This window comes from Aotus nancymaae, unplaced genomic scaffold (genome assembly GCF_030222135.1).
Source record: "Aotus nancymaae isolate 86718 unplaced genomic scaffold, 86718_ANA_hifiasm-v0.15.2.pri h1tg000008l, whole genome shotgun sequence".
Classification (NCBI taxonomy): domain Eukaryota; kingdom Metazoa; phylum Chordata; class Mammalia; order Primates; family Aotidae; genus Aotus; species Aotus nancymaae.
The window spans coordinates 27,116,503-27,129,900 of NW_026988419.1; the positions used below are offsets into that span (position 1 = coordinate 27,116,503).

The following is a 13,398-nucleotide window of genomic DNA, read 5'->3' on the forward strand; positions in this document are numbered from 1 at the left end:
TTATAGGTGTGAGCCACAATGCCCTGGCCACAACTTACTTAATTGAAAAAAAGTTTTTGGTTTTGGGGTTTTTTTAGGTTTTCTTTTCTTTTTTTCTTTTCTCTCTCTCTTTTTTATTTTTTTCTTTTTTCTTTTTTCTTTTTTTTTGAGACAAGGTATCGCTCTGTTACCCAGGCTGGAGTATAGAGTACAGTGACATAAACATAACTCATTGCATCCTCAACCTCACAAACTCAAGCACTCCTCCCACCTCATCCTCTCGAGAAGCTGGGAATTTATTTGTATTTTTTGCAGAGATAGGGTTTCGCCATGTTGCCCAGGCTGGTCTTTAACTCCTGGACTCAAATGATCTGCTAGCCTCAGCCTCCCAAAGTGCTAAGATTACAGGTGTGTGCCACCGCACCCGATCAAAGTTATTTTTTAAAAAGTCCCTTTGAATGAGTGAGTGGAAGGTGCTACAGTGTGACCCTGACTGTAGTGCAGTAAAGCCTAAACAAGCTGCTAACATCTCATTCTATGGACAGTTTCATTCCAAAGATACCAAGCATCTCCAAAGCCTGTGGTAAAGATAATGGTCTGGGCCTTTTTTTATTCTCCTTCTTCCAGGAACTCCACCTGGACCTCTGCCACTCCAGGCAAATCAGGCTGTCCTATCAGGACCTGCTTGGACCCTTCTTTCTATTTACATTCCACTGTGAGGTTGACTCCCTTCTTCAGGATGGCTGAAAGGATCAGTTGAAATCCCCTTTTGAAAATTCAGGGAAGTAGGCCAGGCACAGTGGCTCATGCCTATAATCCCAGCACTTTGGGAGGCTGAGGCAGGAGGATCACTTGAGGCCAAGAATTTGAGACCAGCCTGAGCAATATAGCAAGACTCTATCTCTACAAAAACAAAACACTTAAAATTAGTGAGGTGTGGTATCACATGCCCGTAGTCGTAGCTACTCGGGAGGCTGAGATGGGAGGATCACTTGAGTCCAGGAGCTATAATCACACCACTGTATTCCAGCCTGGGCAACAGAGGGAGAACCTGTCTCTTAAAAAAAAAAAAAGAAATCAAGGAAGTAGTTGTTTAATGGGTATAAAGTTTTAGATTTTCAAGGTAAAAACATTCTAGGGGTCTGTTTCATGACAATATAAAAGTGAATTACTGAATTGTACACATAAAATGGTTACAGTCTACTAAAAATACAAAAATTAGCTGGGCGTGGTGGCATGCACCTGTAGTCCCAACTACTCGGGAGGCTGAGATAGGAGAATCGCTTGAACCCAGGAGGCGGAGGTTGCAGTGAGCCGAGATTGTGGCACTGCACTCCAGCCTGGCGACAGAGTGAGACTCTGAGTAATACGTACTCACAGTACAAAAACAGAAAAAATGGACAATGATTTCTTCAGTTTTTATATCTAATAATTAGACCATAGATCTCTTGGTTATAATATGACATAATATTTTATACACATAATTGTTCAGTGATTAATAACTAAATTTTAATAAAAGTGAAATGAGCAGAAGATCCAATTTAGGCAACTACTAAATCACATCATTGCCATAATGCCTTTATTTCTTGATTCAGTCTGTAGTTTTAAAACAACATTAAAAAAAGTTTTTTAATTTATTTCATCTCTCTTTTTTTATTTTTTGTTTTTGAGACAAGGGCTTGCTCTGTCACCCAGGTTCTGGAGTGCATTGGCACAATCACACCTCATTGCAGTCTCGAAGTTCCTGGCTCAAGTGATCCTCCCATCTTGGCCTCCCAAGTAGCTGGAACGACAGGTGAAAGCCACCATGCCCAGCTTTTTTTTTTTTTTTTTTTTTGTAGAGACAGGGTCTCACCATGTTGCCCAGGCTGGTCTCGAACTATTGGGCTCAAGTGATACTTCTGCCTCAGCTCCTAAATTGTTGAGATTACAGGAGTGAGCTACTGAACTTAGCTGTATTATTTTAGATTTTACTTTATACTGGTACTAACTTTCTACCTTGAGAAAACAGATAATTTTTAAAAATAATTTTTAGGCCCAGTGCAGTGGCTCACGCCTATAATCCTAACACTTTGGGAGGCCAAGAGAGGTGGATACCCTGAGGTCAGGAGTTCGAGACCAGCTTGGCCAACATGGCAAAACCCTGTTTCTACCAAAAATACAAAAATTAGCCCAGCGTGGTGGCGCATGCCTGTAATCCCAACTCCTGGGGAGGCTGAGGCAGGAGAATGACCTGAACCCAGGAGGCGGAGGTTGCAGTGAGTTAAGATCACCCACTGCACTCTAGCATGGGTGACACAGGGAGACTCCATCCCAAAAACAAAAAATTTTAATCTAAAAAGTATCCAAATTCAGCAAAAAAATTTATCTGTGAACTAAAATTTACAATTGCCAAAGGGCAAAATAATAGTACGCCTTGAAGCACTCTTTTTGTTTCACTGTTTAAAATTTTTAAAAACTAAAAATGTCAGGCCAGGCGCAGTGGCTCATGCCATAACCCCAGCGCTTTGGGAGGCCGAGGCAGGCAGATCACGAGGTCAGGAGTTCGAGACCATCCTGGCTAACACAGTGAAACCCCAGCTCTACTAAAAGTACAAAATATTAGCTGGGCATGGTGGCACATGCCTGAATTCCTAGCTACTGAGAAGGCTAAGGCAGGAGAATCGCTTGAACCCTCGAGGCAGAGGTTTCAGCCAGCCTCAATCGCGCCACTACACTCCAGCCTGGGCAACAAAGCAAGACTCCGTCTCAAAAAAAAAAAAAAAAAAACCTAAAAATTCCAAGACAGAATATGGAATAAAGAAGTTGAAATGACTTAAGTTCTGCTTCTTTGTTTTTGCCCTGATTATGCTATCATTATGTATTTTAAATCTATTGTTTGAATGCAGGCACATGTAGCCTCATAGTGGGAAAATACAATTTGTGCCAATGTTTTGGAACAATTATCAACTGAATCTCAAAAGAAAACATATCTAAATCAACACATGGCATCGGGCCATCTTTATAATTGTCATCTTCAATGTAAACTACATTGTCTATTAAAGAGAAATAACAAAGATTAAAATAATAATACTTAGCTTTTATGTAAAATACATTGTCTGTTTAAGAGTAGATAATACATACACATGAAATGACAGCGCATCATAATCACAGTAATTGTTTACAACTGAAACCAACAAGGTCTCTTGAGGGGAGGAGCATTTCATGATTGACCTGACAATTGCTGGCACATGGTTACAACAAAAAGCAGGAGGGCTTATTTGGTTTTATTATCGTTTTTAAATTCTCTACAGACAGAAGGCCCCTTATTGCCTACACCTAGGTGGACTGCTCCCTGCTACACCTCCTCTCGTCATGCCTCCATAGTTAAGCTCGGCAAGGTTGGTTTTGTTAATTTCACAGTGCTTTATACCGCATTCAGGTTTTACTATGGAAACATTGGGTATTCATTTTCTTAATGAACAAATCACAAGTTCCTTATGCAATAAAAATAAGCACCCAGTGACTTATTATTCTGCATATTCAATTTTCCGAACTGGAAGAAACACAATAGGAAAAAAATTAGAAAGATTAAAAAAACTGAAAGTGCACATTGCTAGAGGATCCAGACGGTGTCCGTGAGTGAGGAGAACAGAGGAGGAGGGCGTGGAGCTGTGACTCGATGCCAAGTCAAAAGTAGGCAGGTGGTGCTGGGAGTAAGCCGCTGTGCAGACACCACGAACAGTATCCTTGCTGGGACATAGACCCACTGTACCCAGGTCTGCTAATTTTTTCATAAGGAGCCGATAATCTAGATGGCTAAGATTCCTGACTTTTAAATGTTGAAACTTAATTCAAACTCTAGAAAACACTGCTTCACAAACAAAATACATCCACAGCTGCAGTAAGCCTTCAGGCTACCAATTTCCTGATGAAAAATGCAAAAGCAGCAGCTGAACAAGTTTAAAGAGGTTGAGAAAATATGCTGTCTTCTCTGATCCTTTTCCTTTCCTAATAAGTAGCATTTTGGAAAAATCCAGATACACTTACATCATAGCCACAATTATCTGCAGTTTAATGAGAAAAGTAGCATAATTAGAGTAGGTAGTTGGGAGTGACCTGAATGCCCACAGCAGTCCTTTCTTTTGAATCAGGGCCAGCAATGGTGTCACCCAGACGCTGTTGACTAACTAATGTACAACAGATTTACTTAACCACTGGCAAACCACATTTCCTTTTCCAGGGCAATAACTTAAAAGATTATTTATCTCCCTTTGTTGCAAAGAGAGGAAATACTTCTTCCTGGACTCAGGGCAGCTGTGACCCGTCTTCCCAGAGAAATCATTAAGCCGCAAGGATTCAGACAGAGCCCAGAGCCCTGAAAACTCTGGCCACGCGCTTCCTTCCCCTCAGCAGCCACGGGCACCAGCAACTCCAGAGAGGTGAGTGCTTGCTTTGCCCCAAAAGCTTCACACCCGCCAGCATGCCATGTGTCTGAGCCAGTAGATTGTACTTAAGAAAACCTAAAAATGCTTTGTATCTGGATCTCTTTTGAATTTGAATTTGGCATATTAAAAGTGAAAGTTTACTCAAATTAGATATAAAACAGAAGCTGTTCCCCCACATTTCCACAGGTAATTAGAACTTCGGGAATCTTAGTGGAAAAGTTGGAGAGCTAAGTCCTCCGCAGACTTTCCCACTAAGTATCCTCAAGACTCACTTTACATGGGGCAAAACAGAATTAGAAGCAAGAATCTGCACAATGCTTCATCCTCATTCAGAAGCCTTTAAGTATTCTCTGGTTTAAGTGGATGAAAACTTCCCTGTATGGCTGGGTTGCCATGGCTGCTTGCTGTGACCCCCAAGGCTACTGAGCCTGCCACTGTGAGACCATTTCAGTCTCTGCAAAAAGCTTTTTGTGTCTCTAGCCTCACAGTTCAACCAAGTAAGGGCCCCCCAAGTATCTCCAACCTGCCTACCCTGAAGAACCAGGCATTTACACAAGATAATCATCACCCTGACAGGAGGAAAAAATGTAAATGTCTTTCTGTTATTCATAAATCAGCTTCTTTGTAGGAAAATGTCCTTTTGTATATGTCTTTTCCAGTGCTTCTGTTCTGGACTGATTTTTTTTGTTTGTTTTTTCAAACAACAACAAAAAGATTAGAAATGGTCATTGACAAGAATTAATATGACTTGATTATATAATATTCTCCCAAATGTCTATTTCTGAAATTTCTATCATCAGAGTTTTTAGATGTTTGGGGGAATATGCTATTTTAACATCACACAAGAAAGAAAGAATAATGCTAACCTTGATGATATCAAAAGGTGAAAGTCCAAGTTGGCGACCCCAATTTATCTGGTGAGGTTGACGGGAGGGAGGGGATGACCCACTTAAAATCATCCAACCCTTTCTTACAATTAAAGCTTCATTAAGTTAATATAAATCTTCTCTTTTACAATGTAATCTCTTCAAAAGAACAGTTTTCTAACAGTGATATTTCAAGCATTAGTGGAGAAATGCTATTTGTATGAAATGGGAGATCCTATTCCGCAAAATAATATGATAGCAGCATTGTGTATCTTCCATCTCTGAACCCAGGTGGCCCTACAGATAGATCTGCTTGCACACATTCTCCAGTCAAGAAACCCTTTGAGAGCAGGCATGGTGCCTCATGCCTGTAATCCCAGCACTTCGGGAAGCTGAGGCAGGAGGATTACTTGAGCCCAGTATTTCCAGACCAGCCTGGGTGGGCAACACAGTGAGACCCTGTCTCTATTTTTTTTTTTTTTGAGACAGAGTCTCACTCTGTCATCCAAGCTGGAGTGCAGTGGCACAATCTTGGCTCACTGCAACCTATGCCTCCTGGGTTCAAGCAATTCTCCTGCCTCAGCCTCCTGAGTAGCTGGGGACTGCAGGCGCACGCCACCACTCCTGGCTAATTTTTGTATTTTTAGTAAGGACAGGATTTCACCATTTTGGTCAGGCTGGTCTCGAACGCCTGACCTTAGATGATCCACCCACCTCAGCCTCCCAAAGTGCTAGGATTACAGGCATGAGCCACTCCGCCTGGCCCATCTCTAATTTTAAAAATAAAAATAATATATATAAAAAGAAACCCATTGAAATACTAGCCATAACAGCCTTCAGAAAATCTGCAAACGATTTTTTAGGAAGTGGCAAAACTGGCTGGGTGCAGTGGCTCATGCCTGTATTCCCAGCACTTTGGGAGGCCGAGGCGGGCAGGTCACAAGGTCAGGAGTTTGAGACCAGCCTGGCCAACATGGCGAAACACCATTCCTACTAAAAATACAAAAAATTAGCCAGGAGTGATGGCAGGTGCCTGTAATCACAGCTATTCAGGAGGCTGGGGCAGGAGAATCGCTCGATCCCGGGAGGGAGAGGATGCGTTAAGATGAGATTGTGCCACTGCACTCCAGCTCGGGCAACAAGAGCAAAACTCCATCTCAAAAAAAAAAAAGAAAGTGGCAAAACTGTCCTGAAATCCTTCTACCTGGTAGAAGTTTTGCTATCCCTTCCTCTCATTCACTCAATTCTGTAAATATCTCTTCCAATAAGGAAATTGATAGCCCAATGGTTAAGTCTCTTAAGAGAATGATCTTTGAAATTAGAACATCTGGAACCAAACCCCAACTCTGTCACTTACACGAAAGGCTCTCTTAACAGATCTCCAATTAACTAACCCACCAGCTTAACCAATGCACCAAACAGCCTGGCTGGTATCTACTATACCCTTAATGCTCAGAGGTAGTGGGTAGCTTATCTCTAGTACACCTGAGCACTTCAGCTACTTTTGCACAACGGATCAACTGCAAGTCATGCCTTAGAGTATCAAGGGAAAGCTCTTCAAACATACATCAAACTATAAGGCTTATTTGCAGAGATATTTATTCCTTTTATTTATTATTTCTTAGACTAATTTCAAAGTGAAGCAAGTATATGTTTTAATACTGTTTTAGGTGGTAACTGCAACATAAAAATGCATACACTTTCCTGGGTTTCAGTGTGTACTGTGCTTAAACTATGCTTGGCACATAGGACAATCCTTGTTCAATGTCATTTCTCTTGTCGCCTTTTACGTTCTTTGCTACTCATTGCCTCCTGCTCTACAGCCAAAAATAAACTCATGTAAAGTAACTCCCTGAAATACTCTTCAGGAATAGCTTTTACAGGTGAAATTGTGATTTTGTGTGATTACAGAACATAGTACAGAACTATAGTAAACACTAATACTGCTAATGCAAAGGAATGGAAATTAACAGATCTCTAGTAACTACCCCCTTCACTGACCACATCTATTCATCTGGTCTCACAAAAGACTGAAAAATATGCCAAGACTGAATCAAGGGATTGCGGGTAGGTGTGAGAGAGTATTCATTCTTACAGGGCAGAGGGATATCTGTACTTTGTAAAAGTGCACCTCCTAGCCCCCGACCCCTACCATGAGAATTCCTGCTTTGAATTTCCTAGACTTAGACTTGGTCTTTAACAGTGGACAAAAACAAAATCGTGTGCTTCTCTGGCAGCTGACCTTTCACGGCCTAACAATGTTCAGTTTCAAATATCACATGGTTAAGCTGAAGTTAGACCAGACAAAAATAAAGATAGCTAGCTGTCAGAGAGAAGTCTGCCACATCAAGGCATGTCTACCTTCATGCTCCACACTTCTCATCCTTTGAATTTATGAATTCTGAGTCATGCCTTAGGTACACAGATGGGCTCACATCTGCCAGGCCCACAGATGGTGACCAGAGATAAAAATCAAATCTTTAGGCTCGGTGAGGTGGCTCATGCCTGTAATCCCAGCACTTTGGGAGGCCGAGGCAGGCGGATCACAAAGTCAGGAGTTTGAGTCCAGCGTGGCCAATATGGGAAACCCCCGTTTCTACTAAAAATAGAAAAAAGTTAGCCAGGCGTGGTGGCACATGCCTGTAATCCCATCTACTCAGGAGGCTAAGGCAGGAGAATTCCTTGAACCCAGGAGGCGGAGGTTGCAGTCAGCCGAGATCACGCCACTGTACTCCAGCCTGGGCAACAGAGCAAGATTCCATCTCAAAAAAAAAAAAAAATCAGGCCGGGAGCAGTGGCTCACGCCTGTAATCCCAGCACTTTGGGAGGCCGAGGCGGGTGGATCACGAGGTCAAGAGATCGAGACCATCCTGGTCAACATGGTGAAACCCCGTCTCTACTAAAAATACAAAAAATTAGCTGGGCACGGTGGCGCGTGTCTGTAATCCTAGCTACTCAGGAGGCTGAGGCAGGAGAATTGCCTGAACCCAGGAGGCAGAGGTTGCGGTGAGCCGAGATCGCACCATTGCACTCCAGTCTGGGTAACAAGAGCGAAACTCCGTCTCAAAAAAAAAAAAAAAAAAGTTAAAATTCAGGCCATGTACAGTGGTTCACGCCTATAATCCCAGCACTTTGGGAGACTGAGTCAGGTAGATCGTGAGGTCAGGAGTTCGAAAACAGCCTGGCTATGAGATGAACCTGACCAATATGGTGAAACCCGGTCTCTACTAAAAATACAAAAATTAGCTGGATGTGGTGGCAGGCACCTATAATCCCAGCTACTCAGGAGGCTGAGACAGGAGAATTGCTTGAACCCGGGAGGCGGAGATTGCAGTGAGCTGAAGATCACACCATTGCACTCCAGCCTGGGCGACAGAGTGAGACTCCGGCTCAAAAAAGAAAAAAAAAAGTTAAAATTCACACTTAACTAATATGTGATTCCATCTCTTCACTGTCAGGACATACTGAAGCCCAGAAAGTAAAATCTCCTAATGAGCCTTATACTATGCATTTGAAGAACGTTCCATCTCTGCTAATTTTTTTTTTTTTTCTTTTCGAGATGGAGTTTCACTCTTGTTTGCCCAGGCTGGAGTGCAGTGGCACAACCTCCACCTTCCAGGATCAAGTGATTCTCCTGCCTCAGCCTCCCGTGTAGCTGGGATTACAGACATGTGCCACCACGTCTGGCAATTTTTGTGTTTTTAGTAGAGGCGAGGTTTCACCATGTTTGTCAGGCTGGTCTCCAACTCCAGTGATCCACCCACCTTGGCCTCCCAAAGTGCTGGGATTACAGGCTGAGCCACTGTGCCCTGCCCGTCTCTGTTAATTTAACTTGACTCTTCTTAAGCAAAAGCCTACCCAGACAAAGAAGGGTTGGGTGCCCCTCATTCATCACTGATTTTTAGCCTGCAGCAGAACTGCTAGTAGCAATGATTTCCATTCAAAAAACAAACTTGTTACACAAACACAGGCTGGGAGAGAGAATTAATTTGTACAGATGTTCATTGCTTACTTTCTTCCTGGATTGCATAATGAGTTTTTTTTTCTTTTTTTCTTTTTTTTCCCCCCCAAGAGGGAGTCTTGCTCTGTCACCCAGGCTGGAGTACAGTAGCACAATCTCGGCTCACTGCAACCTGTACCTCCCAGGTTCAAATGATTCTCCTGCCCCAGCCTCCTGAGTAGCTGGGACTACAGGCGTGCACCACTATGCTCGGCTAATTTTTGTATTTTTAGTAGACACGGTGGGGTTCACTATGTTGGCCAGGCTGATCTTGAACTCTTGACCTTGTGATCCACCTGCCTCAGCCTCCCAAAGTGCTGAGATTACAGGCATGAGCCACCCCGCCCGGCCTGCATGATGAATTTTTGTGGAGGGTGGTGGGGGAAGGGAAGAACCACATTCAAAACCCAACATCATTCTTCTCTACACTGTCATTTCAAAAGCCAGATACCAGTGGAAGGAGGAAGGAAGCCGTTTAGAACACCATTCTCCATTTCATTCTGGTGGGACAATAGCTTTTCTCATCCCAGAAAATTAACTGGTAAGTGCTTTCCTGTTTGTTTTCCTCAAACTGATACATTTAGAGCTGACCTGATGAGGATTCCTGCAGATGATTTATTTACAAAACAGCATTTTGACTAACTACTAGCTGGCAAAAAAGGAAAGGACTCCTGATCATTACAAAATGCTCTGTCTGCAGATTCATATTTTTGGTCTTGGCAAAAGTGTTTAGGGATGATCCTACAAGGTTCACTACAGCTGCTGATGAATCCTAAAACCCTGCAAGAGAGAAAATGAGCATGTTGCTGGGGTGGGCGGACAAAGAAGAACTTTCAGTAATTTTCTCAGCTTTTTACCTACATAATTACAGCTCATAAATCTGGCTTTTAAAGAGTTGTGATCTAGAAATAGTCAAACATCATTTGTGGAAGGCTCACTGTTGAGAAACTAGTAGAGAAAAAATGGTACTCTGAGATGAAAACTGATAATGCCCTCTTTAGATTACAAGGTGGGAAAAAGTTCTCAATTGAGCTGTAATGCAGTTCCCCCACGCTGGCTCCCGCTTTGTACGATGAAAGGCTTGTGGTTTGCTGTGCTCTCCCCTTTCTTTGTTGTTGTTGCCTTTTTGAAATCTCACTCTCGATTTCTTTTTAGAATAATTGATATCCAGGCTCTCCCAACAAGGGATAGATGGCTAAATGCAGGGAAGACTGGGAGAGAAGGGTTCAGCTATTTCATTGTTCCTTTTCTAGTCAGAAACTGTGAGCACCAATTGCTTTTATCTTTTCCTCCAAAAGAAAGCTAATGAAAACCAAATAACATTTGATAACAGAATTTTCACTGGCAATAATGATCTTAAATTGACTTTTTCACTTAAGGCAGACTCATTCACTCAAGAATCCACAAACCTGTTGTTACATCAATCTGATGGTATTTTTGTTTTATTAAAAAAAAAAAAAAAAAGGCCAAGGGAACTTTCTTTGGGTATCAAGTTACAAGTAATTATTCTTAGTGAATAATTCTCATCATATTTGTACATCTTCCAGATGCTAGATTATTATGTTTTTCATGGCCTATTTTATGATTTTATCTAAGTCATTTAGCTTATAAAAGGTCTTACATTTGTTACTTTACCGCTAATTGTCATGTCCCTGAGATAAATATTTAATAACAGATCATGTTAACCAGAATTATAATCATGTAAAAAGTAAGTGAAGTAGAAAGGATTGATCATGCAAAACTGATAATAGATGTGTTACTCTGATGGTGAGGCTATAGATGTGTCAGGGAGAAAAATCTTCTCCTGTTCCCTCTTAGATTTGTTACCAGGGCCCAGCAAATGAAATTGGCAAAAGAAAGATTATCAAGAGAAAACAAAATTTAATTGTATGTACATAGATATAGGTGTTTCCAAGTACATGTGACTCAGAGGTTGCAGTGAGCTATGATTGTGCCACTACATTCCAGCCTGGGCAACCAGAACCTACCTCAAAAAAAAAAAAAGACTTAGATAGGCAGTTAGAATTTGGGGCTTACATGCGATCTTTTTTTTTTTTATGTGAGTGTTTTTTTGTTTTGTTTTATATATGCCATCTGAATAGGAGAAATGGAAGAGAAGAAGGGCACTTATGAGAAAACAAATGACTTTTTAGAAGCATAAACGGGTCCTTAGGAGAATAGACCGGTGATATGAGAGTTTTAGTGACAATATCTGTTCAGGTGTGGTGGAAGACTTCTCATCTCTGGTGATGAGTCAGTCTTCCCTGATTGCTTCCAGGGAGGGGATCTATGGCACATAAGTTCTCTTGAGTTCTTTTGGAAGGCTCTGCTTTTAGGCAGATAAGAGATTTCAGAACTTAAATCCCTTCTGCTCAAAATAATTTTTATGCCACACTGGTGTGTTCTACACTGCTTCAGGCAATATAATCATTCCATTTTCCCAAACTTGCTCTAATCGTACATTATTTTTATAATGTTAAAACTCTATAATATTGCCAGGTGCAGTGGTGCATACCTGTAGTCCTAGCAACTTAGGAGGCTGAGGCAGGAGGATCTCTTGAACCAAGAGATGGTGTCCAGCCTGTGAATATAGTGAGACCTGTCTCTAGGGGAAAAAAAAATGGGGGGGAAAATAACTATCTACTTTTTTTTCAGGTCTGAATTACCACACAAACCACAAAATTAAACCTTTAAATCTGGTGGCAATATACAGTCCTGATTCACCTGGTTTCCTTGGTGGTATTAACTTCAGTATGGCTACGTTTAATGAAAGTAATAGACACTATGCCACAATAAAAACCTACAGTACAAAATTAAAAGGTAGAAAAGACATAACTAGTTAAATCAAGATTAGTAACGTAGCACTCTCTTGAACTTGGACAATTTCCAAATATGCCTCTAACTGCACAATACCTACAATACCTTTTTTTTTTTTGAGAGACGGCATCTTGCTCTGTTGCCTAGGCTGGAGTGCAATGGCGCAATCTCAGCTCACCGTAACCTCCTCCTCCCAGGTTCCAGCAATTCTCCTGCCTCAGCCTTCTGAGTAGCTGAGATTACAGGTGTGTGCCATCACACCCAGTTAATTTTTGTATTTTTAGTAGAGATGGGGTTTCACCATGTTGGTCAAGCTGGTCTCAAACTCTTGACCTTGTGATCTGCCCACCTCGGTCTCGCAAAGTGCTGGGATTACAGGTGACTGCACAATATCTTTACACTTGTTATTTTGATTTTGCCAAGTCATCCCTGACCTCTGCCTCTAACTTGTCTCATGGCATGAGACAGAGCAAACTCTCTGGACCTTGGCTTCCTTTCCTTTACAATAAATCAAATGGATAAGATTTCTTCCAAAACTCTCCAAATCCTTTTTGGATTTTTTTTTTAACCCCTTCTTATTAAGTCACTCCTCAGTGTGATCTATATGATGGATTATCTAGCATATACAATGGGTACTTAATATTTAGTGGGAAAAAATCTTCTATTTAGACTCTGTTTTCATATTTTTCAATATGAACTTGATCTTATTATGTTCTGATTAGTTTGTTGAAACTCAAATAAGTGGAAAAATGTTCTTCATTGTTAAAGAAAGTGGTATCAACAGGAATAAAATATAACATGAATCAGGCAGACTAGAAATTATGCGATCCTCCCTTCAATAGAGTGGAGAAGGGCAGGGGTTAGGAATGGGACCTGGCTTTACCTACAGAAAAGTTTATCTCTGGGCAAAGCAAATTGACCTAGGGGAGAGCCAATTACCCAAACTTGGTCTTAATGCATTTTATTCAGCAAACAAACTCAACTAGCGTATGTAAATCGAGTGTGTGAAGCATTGCAAACAGCAACTCTCTACAGGACAAGTGCAAATAAAGACCTGTTTTGTGATAAAAGAATTCAACAAAGCAAATAAATAAGGTATGTTACGGCTTTTTGAATGTCGTAATATTTTGTTTTACTCTCAGTTTTCACCTTCATCGTCAGGCAGAGGAAGATGGAAACTGAAAAACTGGGTTATTTATTTGGAAGTCTAATATTTTGCCCCATTGGAGAGGTGCTTAGCATTCACTAAGAAAATCCACCTGTATTTGTCATTGTCAGTCAAGCAAATATTGACTGAACCCTCAGTGTG

General features: G+C 41.4%; 1 protein-coding gene across 2 annotated transcripts in view; it reads left to right on the top strand.

Annotated features, from left to right (window-relative positions):
- Positions 1-4,316: 4,316 nt before the first annotated feature.
- The window catches only part of CMKLR2 (chemerin chemokine-like receptor 2), a 49,472-nt gene continuing 40,390 nt past the window's right edge, over positions 4,317-13,398 (top strand). Inside the window, exons 1-2 of one of the 2 annotated variants that reach the window (XM_064372825.1) lie at positions 4,317-4,400; positions 9,716-9,813. The gene's annotated coding sequence lies outside the window, so the exon portion shown is untranslated. The remainder of the gene's footprint in view (positions 4,401-9,715; positions 9,814-13,398) is intronic. The other variant, XM_064372826.1, reaches the window with a different exon arrangement.